At 43.3% G+C, this 8,859-nt stretch overlaps 1 protein-coding gene across 4 annotated transcripts in view; it reads left to right on the forward strand.

Annotated features, from left to right (window-relative positions):
- Window positions 1-8,859, forward strand: part of BCKDHB (branched chain keto acid dehydrogenase E1 subunit beta) — a 289,020-nt gene that overhangs the window by 126,539 nt on the left and 153,622 nt on the right. The window lies entirely within an intron of this gene.

The raw sequence follows: 8,859 nt of genomic DNA on the forward strand, positions 1-8,859 counted from the left end.
CGACCAGCCCAACGGAACTGAGCCTAGTGGCAGGAGGCGGGGGAGAGCCACTGTCCAGGGCTGCACTTAGAGCCAAGGCTGTGCTATGAGAAGCTCTGCCACTGGCTCTCCATTGCCTCCCACTGCCAGGCTCAGCTCCATGGGGCTGTGGAGCCTCCAGCCACTGAGCTGTGCTCCCCAGGGCTGCGCTCGGAGCCAGGACTGCGCTCCAAGCAGCTCTGCCAGCCCCATGGAGCTCAGCCCAGTGGCAGGAGGGGGTTGGGAGAGCCCGTGGTGGAGCTGCTTGGAGCGCAGCCCTGGCAAGCACAGTCCAGTGGCCAGAAGCTCTGCAGCCCCATGGTGCTGAGCCTGGCAGCGGGAGGCAGCAGAGAGCTAGTGGCAGAGCTGCTTGGAGCACAGCCCTGGCTTCGAGTGCCGCCCTGGCCAGTGGCTCTTCCCCACCTCCCACCACCATGCTCAGCACTGTGGGGTTGTGGAGCCTCCCACCTCTGGGCTGCACTCGCCAGGGCTGTGCTCTGAGTACCTCTGCCACTGGCTCTCCTGCTGCTTTCTGCCGCCAGGCTGAGCTCCATGGGGATGGCGGAGCCACTCAGAGTGCAGCTTGGCAGTGGGAGGCGGGGAGAGCCAGGGCTGTGCTCCAAGCAGCTCCACCAGCCCCACAGAGCTCAACCTGCCCTCCTAGCACTGCCAGACTTCTCCTGGGGGTGTAGCCCCCCAGATCTGTGCGGTGGATGCTGCTGCTGCTGCCTGGGGCCAGCGACAGCACGAGTCTTTCTGGCACTGGGCACGGGCTGCACCCAGCACCAGTCCCAGGCTGCAGCGGTAGCTTTCTGTCATCCCAAGCCCAGATCTAGGGGCCTGCACCCCCAGGAGGAGTCTGGCACAGCCCCACAGCCCTCCCAGACTTGCATGGAGGATGACAGGAGGCTGCCGCTGTTGGCAAGTGATGTGAGTTTTGCTTTTAGCAGTTTCAGGTGCCATTTCCCAGAAACCCCTGCACCTATCTCTTTGAAATTTGTCAGTCTTTTTGCCCTCAGAAGGGGCTACCATCCCTGCAATTTTCACCCAAAGCAGGCAAGAAATGACAAAGTTATAGGTGTTTTCATGATTCCCTATGATAGCCTATGGATGAAACATGTCAAAACAGCGAAACAGTTTCAACTAAATGGAACAGTACTTCAAAACGAAAGAAAATGATGAAACTAAACACTGTCCCTTCAAAACAGTGAAATGCAAGTTGAAATGAAATGGTGCTGTTTCGCACAGCCCTACAAACTATGTCTACATTATGATGGGCTCTACATTAGATGTTGCCACACAGGAAATAAATCTGGTAGTCATTGTGGACAGTTTGTTAAAAATAGCATCTTCATGCTTAGCTGTCAAAAAAACAAACAAAATGTTGTTAGGGATTGTTAAGAAGGGAATTAACCCCCCTCCCCCTCCCAAAACCTGAAAGTATCAGGATGCCTCTTTATAAATTCAGGATTCGTTCACACCTTGAATACTGTGCCCAGTTCTGGTCCTTGCACCTCAAAAAGGATATAGAAGAACTAAAGAAATCCAGAGAAGAGGAATGAGAATGATTAGAGATATGTAAGGCCTTCCATTTAAGGAGAGACTAAAGAGGATAGGCATATTCTGTTTACAAGAGAGATGCTTGACGGGGATACATAAGGATTTAAACAAAAATACTAAATGGCAAAGAGAAAGTAAATAGGGATATGCTGTAGTCTTTCACAGTAAAAGAACTAGGGGCCAGAAAATGAAACTGGTAGGTAGTAAGTTTAAAAGTAGTAAAAGGAAGTTTTTTCACACAGAGTGTAATGGAAATGTGGAACATGTTGCCGCCAGATTAAAAAGGGGATTGGACAAATTCCTGGAGGAAAGGGGTATCAGTAGTTATTGAGCATGGGAGTTAGGAATACAGCCTCTGAATCCAAACTTCCAAGACCTTTAATATTTGAGGCTGCAGGTAAGAGAGGAACAATGGAAAAAAAAAACCCTGGTCATATCCAATTCACTCTCCCTTTCAGCAACCACACTCTGCCAATGTGGAACACAGGATGCTGCACAAGAGGAACCTATGGTTCAGGGGCGGGCAGTTATTTTGGGTGTAGGGCTGCTTGCTGAGTTTTGGCAAGCCATTGAGGGCCGCATGACAGGTAGCCAGGGTGTAGATGAATATTAATTTTCTAAATTTTTTAGGGGCCCCACGGGCCGGATAGAATGACCTGGCAGGCCGCATCCAGCCCGTGGGCTATATTTTGCCCACCCCTGCTATGGCCTGATCTATTAAATGGCAAATCTTATATAATCCAGCTCAAGTGGCTTTATTTGCAACATAGTTATGCTCTTATTTCTAAAGTGGGAATAAGAATGCAGAATTTTGAAGATGGAGTGAAGGAAACTTTCAAAGAGGGTGAAACAAGGCTAAGCAAAAGGAATGAAGAGGTTTATGGATGAATGTGAAAATGGGAAAGGGAGTTGTGCAAAGACAGGCAGTTCACAAAATCAGAAAATTGAAGCTTGGGAAAGTGAAGGTCAGGTATCCAGAGCTCTAGTCACTTTCATCTTATGGTAAAGATGCTATTGGTTCCACTGCCACATAGTGACTGTCAAAACTACCTGCAATAAAGTTCTACCTCCAGAGAGCTGATTTGTCTATCTGGTCTCAGCACTAATGTAGCTTACATTTAGCTCAATGTATGAGCCAATGTTAATTTCACCAATGTAAAAGTATCAGGCATCTGTATCTTGTTGGGTTTGTGTATGGACAAAGTGGAGATGTAACACAAGTATGAGATTTAAGTTGCATACCAGTCAGATTTTACATCATTTCCTCAAATATGAATTCTGCAATTCTCATTTGTTTTGCTCATGTTTGAATAAGGATCTTGAATAAGGGGTAAATATTTTAAAATATCTTCAGATAAGATTGAAGGTAAGGTGTGTAAACAAATTGCTGGGGGTTGTGATTCCTTACCTGTAGCATGTTATCTTAGGTTTGAAGTCTTTGTATTGTAGTTATTTTAACTTGCTGCCCCTGGGTTTGTGGGTGGCAGTAACTTAGTAAATTTCTTTCTCCCTTTCCTTTCTCAATGTGAATCTTGTCTTTGGTATCTAAATTATCTCATTGAATTAATAGGGTATTCTTCCCTTATGACTTCTGATAGGACCACCCAGAATTTTAGTGAAAAGTGAACTTTGGATTGGTGGGTGGGAACAGCACAAACATATAAAATCTGTTCAGCCATCTGCCCTGGCCTTTCACATTTAGGGTCTAACTCAGTTCTTTTGCCAACTATCTATGAAGACTTGCATGGTATGAGAAATGGCTGTCTTGGGAACACTTCTTCTTTCAGCTCAGTCTCCTGAGTTGTATAGTCAGCTGGAATGCTTTGGTGGTTCATCTTCACAGTTCATTTCTCTGGTCATGTACACAAAGATTTCATCTTAAGCCTCTGGAAATTCTCTCTGCTGTGTGTATAATCCAAAGTACCATCATGATTAGTATTGTGTGCAATTTATTCTGTTTTGTTTCAGTTTAACTGTATATTTTTTTGGAATTATATGGGATATCTTCAGGTTAAATCCAAGACCTCAGACTTGCTTTCACTTGGTTCAATATTTGCTTTTCTAAATCTAATATTTTAACTTTCTGGGTGGGGAAAAAAACAAAGAAGAGGTTAAGTCCCTTCACATTGAATCTGCTTGAGTTCCAAAAAGGATTAACCTTAAAAGATATAGCAATGGCAGTATCCTTCTTAAACTTGCTGAAGCAAACCTTTTTCTTTTTTTTGGCCTGGTTGGGCTCAGGTGGCACACCAGCATTTATTATTAAGCCGTTACTTTGCCATGTCTGATCTGTTTGATATTTCCAGCTGTGTTCCGTGGAAGTTTTTAATGTTCAGATTAAATGTCATTGTAGCAGACTTGTGAAATTTGACATGTGAAATGTTTTTAGGAGCTTAATATCTTGGCATCCTTTTTTGAGTGAACTGCCAATACTCTTTTGAAAAGCATGTCATGGTAATTCTGTTTCATTTCCAATAACACAGGATGAGAAATAGCAGTTAGAAGGACGCTATTCCACTGATGTTCATTTATGAACTTCTGAATCCTTTTGTACTTATTAAGAGTTTGCTTTGATTTGTAACTGCCTAATGGTCTAATCTAATTTTGAGACATGTTAGTAATATGAAAAGTTGCTTGCATACAGTCAAAGGAATAAGCAATTTTGCTCCTAATTTAAGCCACTTAATAAAGCTCATTATTTTGATTAAGCTTTTCTTATGTGAATACAAAAGCAAGAATAGATTTTCATGATCTACTACTTAGACTTAAACTTCTAAGCTATTAGATGTTGAAATAAAATACATGAACCAATCCTAGCAACAATTTATTTGTTGTAGGAATTCTCTTGTGTCTTGCAAACTTTTCAGAAGAAACCCTAGGTATCAAATTCTTTAAGAAATATGAAAATGGTTCATGCCGGAGTCACATATTTGAAGGAATCATAGGGAAGAAGGGCTGAAATAGACCTCCAGATGTCATCTAGTACAAACGCCTGCCTGAGCCAGGACCATCCCTATCCAAACCATCCTATACAAATCTAGTCTAACCTCTTAGGAAAACTATATAGTCAACTTTGACACAATATGAGACATAACACCTTAATCTGCCACAGGTAAAGCAGGGGGACCATGACAGCCGACATCTGTAAAAGTAATTAATATATATGCTCAAGAGATTCCACGAAGAGGGCTCTGCCTGATACTACAGTGGAAGACAAAAACCCTCACAGTCCATACCAGTCTCACCATGGGGTGAAACTCCTTTCTGACATTAAATATGATAGCTGGTTGGAGCATCGGGAGAGGGGCAAGACCCTTTAGCCAGGGGCTTCCAGGTTTAAGTCCTAGCAGGAGCACAGGCACACCCCAGTCAAAATCTCCAGCCCAGTTGCAGCCAACACCCAATGCCTCTGAGGAAGGCTTAAACCCCCTGCTGCTCCGCAATGCATATTAGCAGCGCGGAGCAGGGGGCCAGAATTTCCTCCCAGTCCCATATGGGAACCAGCAAAGCCCAGAAGCATGGTAAATACCCACAGCAGTATATAAGTATAGCTATGCCTAGATCATCCCCAATCAGTGGCTGTACAGCCTCTTCTTGAACATCTCCAGTGATGGAGAGTTCACAACTTTTCTAGGCAGTCTATTCCACTGCCTCACTATTCTAACAGCAAGGACATTTTTCCAGTCTAAACCTACTTTGCTGCAACTTCAAGCCACTGGTCTGCATCCTGCTCTCTGTATCAAGAGAGAAATGCTGCATTCCCAATTTTTTATGGGATTTCTTCAGATATTTTAAAACTATTAAGCATCTTATCCACAAACTACATATGCCTGTTTCCTTCAATCTCTCCTTGTATGACTTGGCTTCAAAGTCCTTTATCATTTTTGTTGCTCACATCTGGACCCTCCTTAACTTCTCCACATCCTTTTTAAAAATGTGGAGCCCAAAACTGCACACAATACTCTAGATAAGGCCTAAGCAGTGCTGAGTAGAGGCACGCAATCATTTCCTGTGTATTGCATCTAATGCTTCTATTGATGCATCTCAAAACAACATTCTCCTTTTGTGTGGCTGCCTCACACTGCAGACTTCATGTTGAGAATTTGATTTACTATGCCTCCCAGGTCCTTTCTGTAGTGCTGCCATCCAGCCAGGTATCACCCATTTTGTATTTGTGTTTATGATTTTTCTTCCCAAGGTGTAGTACCTGGCATTGCGCAACATTGAATTTCATCCTGTTAGCTGCAGCCCAGCTTTCTAACTGTCGAGATCCTTCTGAATTGCACTCCCATCCTCCAGCATGTTCACCTGTTTTGTGTCATCTGCAGACTTGCTCAAGAAGCTCTCAATGCCACGTCTGAATCACTAATAAACAAATAGAACAGCACTGGGCTAGGACAGATTTTGTGGGACTCCACTCAATTCCTGCCATTCTGATGTGGATACATTTATAATTAACCTTTGCTTTCAGCTATTGAGCTAGTTCATTTTATCCACTTTATCATAGTTTTGTCCAGCCCATATTTCTCCAATTTCTTTATGAGAAGGCCATATGGGACCTTTTCACAAGTCTTCCTGAAGTCCGGCTATTCTGTATCCACAGCATTCCCTTGACCCACCTGCCAAAATTACTCTGTCAAAGAAGAACAAGTTTGTTTGACAAGATGTTTTAAATACATCCATACTAGCTGGTTGTAATCAACCTTATTTCTTCCAGACGTTCATACTTGGATTTCCTCAGGATATGCTCCAGTAAGCTCCTGGGTATTGAGGTGGTCCCTGTGTTGAGCCCCAGCTCAAGTCTGGGATCGTGCCCGGTATGCAAAAGCCAATAAAGATACCAGGGGTGAAAGTATAAAGATTTATTGCTAGCAATACAAGGTGCAAGCGGAATAATTTCACATAACAAGCACACAGATCCTTAATTCTAAGCATCTTTTATACAGGAGTATTGGACCTTCATAAGCATTCTTGTTTGCTAATTGGTTATAAGGGAGTGACGCAAGGAGTTCTTTACTGAGCATGTCTCTATACCTGTGTTTTAGCTATGTATCTCATTTCCATACATGTATGTTTCATTAGCATACTTTCTCCCCACCTAGGGGTGTGAATCTTAATATTTAAATCAGTTCTTTGCCCTAGTCCACTAATTCTGTTTTTGTTTTCAAGCCTCCTTTATCTAAGACTGTCTTCTCCTTATCATTGCAGTTGGGCATTAGTTACAGAACAGAGACTTTTGCTTGGGCTATGTGTAGTGGTTTCTAGGTCAAACCTGACATTTTCCCAACCTGTATACATAGATTTAAGTACCTAAATTAGGGTATATAGGTTTTAAATATCCTCTAATCCCAGAACATAACATCAATTTGTTTCAACACAAACCTAGTATTCTCAGCTTTCTTCGTCTGTAAAATCATTTGATTCACCTTAGGTCTGAAGATAGATAAGACGACAGGTGAACATTGTATACATAGGATATTTGATTGGTCTTGTTACAAAGGATTCTTCTACCTTGGTTCAATTTGAAGCAATTATTAGTACAATTAACTATTAGGAAACATTCAGAAGCATTAGCTGTTGCCTGAACCCGTACGGAAAACATGTCTCTATTCTTCTCTTTTACAATAGTCCCCCACTTATATATATTCTGATATGTACTTTTCTTCTCTACATTCTTCAGCATAGGATAATTTTGTAAAATTTTTAAAGGGGTTGGTACTGCGATTAAGCATGAGGTAAAAACCAGGTGAGCATTGATCCCTCCCGCTAAGCAGAAGTCCGTTCTATTTAAAATTTCCCGGGCCAGATAAATCCAGACATTTTCCTGAGGGTCAAATTTTTGTTGTAAAAGGGTTTCCCCTCCTATAAGTAGGAGTGGACAGATCAGGGTGCCCCACAATAAAACCTTGAACAATTTCATAATAAGGCTTATAAAACTTAATCAAAGATTGTCAAATTATTCAAAGTTCCTTTCTTTTGAATAGGAATTTCAAGTCTCTTATTGGCTCCACCTTCCACTGTTCTCTGTCTCCGGTCCCGGAGTCTGCAGGGATTCCTTCTTGTTCTGGTCCAGCCACCGGCTTTAGGCGACTGGAATGTATCCAAGTCTTGATTCCTTCGAGCTTTGCGGCCGTCGGGGTCGTTAGAAGTACCCTATATGGGCCTTTCCATCTGGCTCGAAGTGGTTCCTCGTTCCAATCTTTCACAAGGACGTAACTCCCAGGTAATAATCGATTTCCCAGGGCAGGATACTGGTCCTGTGTCTGCAGCACGTCCCGTACCTGCTGATGGATGGAAGACAAAACAGAAACCAAGGACCATACATATTCTCTAATCATTCCCTCTCCTAAAACATGTAACTGTTGTTCAGTACCCATGGGCAGACTCAGAGGGTAAGGCTTACCATACATTATTTCAAACGGGCTTAATCCCAATTTAGAATGTGGTGCGACCCTTACTCGTAACAGGGCCAAGGGTAGGGCCTCTGGCCATTTGAGTCGAGCTTCTTGGCAAATCTTTGCAAGGTGTCTTTTTAAGGTCTGATTCATACGTTCCACCTTTCCACTGGACTGAGGTCTCCAAGGGGTGTGTAAATGCCAGCTGATTCCCAGGAACTCAGAAACCTTCTGAGTAATTTGTGCAATGAAATGTGGGCCATTGTCTGACCCTATTCCTTTTGGAAGTCCGAAGCGAGGTATGATTTCTCGTAGGAGTGTCTTGACTACCTCCCGGGCCTGGGCAGTCCGACATGGGAAGCACTCAACCCAATTAGAGAAAGTGTCCACAAAGACAAGGAGATATTTTATCTCTTGTTGCCGGGGCAACTCAGTAAAATCCACCTGCTATTCTTCTCCTGGCCCATTGCCTATTCTCTGATGTCCTGAAGTTTTTCTTCTCCCTCCTTATGGGTTATTTCTCTGGCAGACCTCACATGTCTCTGATACCTCCTTGGCAGCCTCTCTTAATCCCACTCTAGTTACATAGTAACTGATCCATCTTACCAGGGCCCTGGGTCCGTAGTGGGTACCATGATGAGTGCTCTTTACTACCACATGAACCCAGGCAGCTGGGATGATAATGCGGCCATCCCTTGCTACCAGCCACCCGTGCTCCCCCTTCTTTGCTTGAAACTCTTTTATCAATTGTTTGTCTCTCAGATTTGGCCTTGAAGAATAAACAGCTTCCAATGTTTGCAGGCAGTCATGTACAAGATCTGGTGTGTCAGCCATAGATGGCAGCAGTGTTGCTGGATTTACAGTGCGAAAAATGGCCAATTTTTTT

This window comes from Alligator sinensis, unplaced genomic scaffold (assembly GCF_000455745.1).
Source record: "Alligator sinensis unplaced genomic scaffold, ASM45574v1 scaffold405_1, whole genome shotgun sequence".
Taxonomy (NCBI): Eukaryota; Metazoa; Chordata; order Crocodylia; family Alligatoridae; genus Alligator; species Alligator sinensis.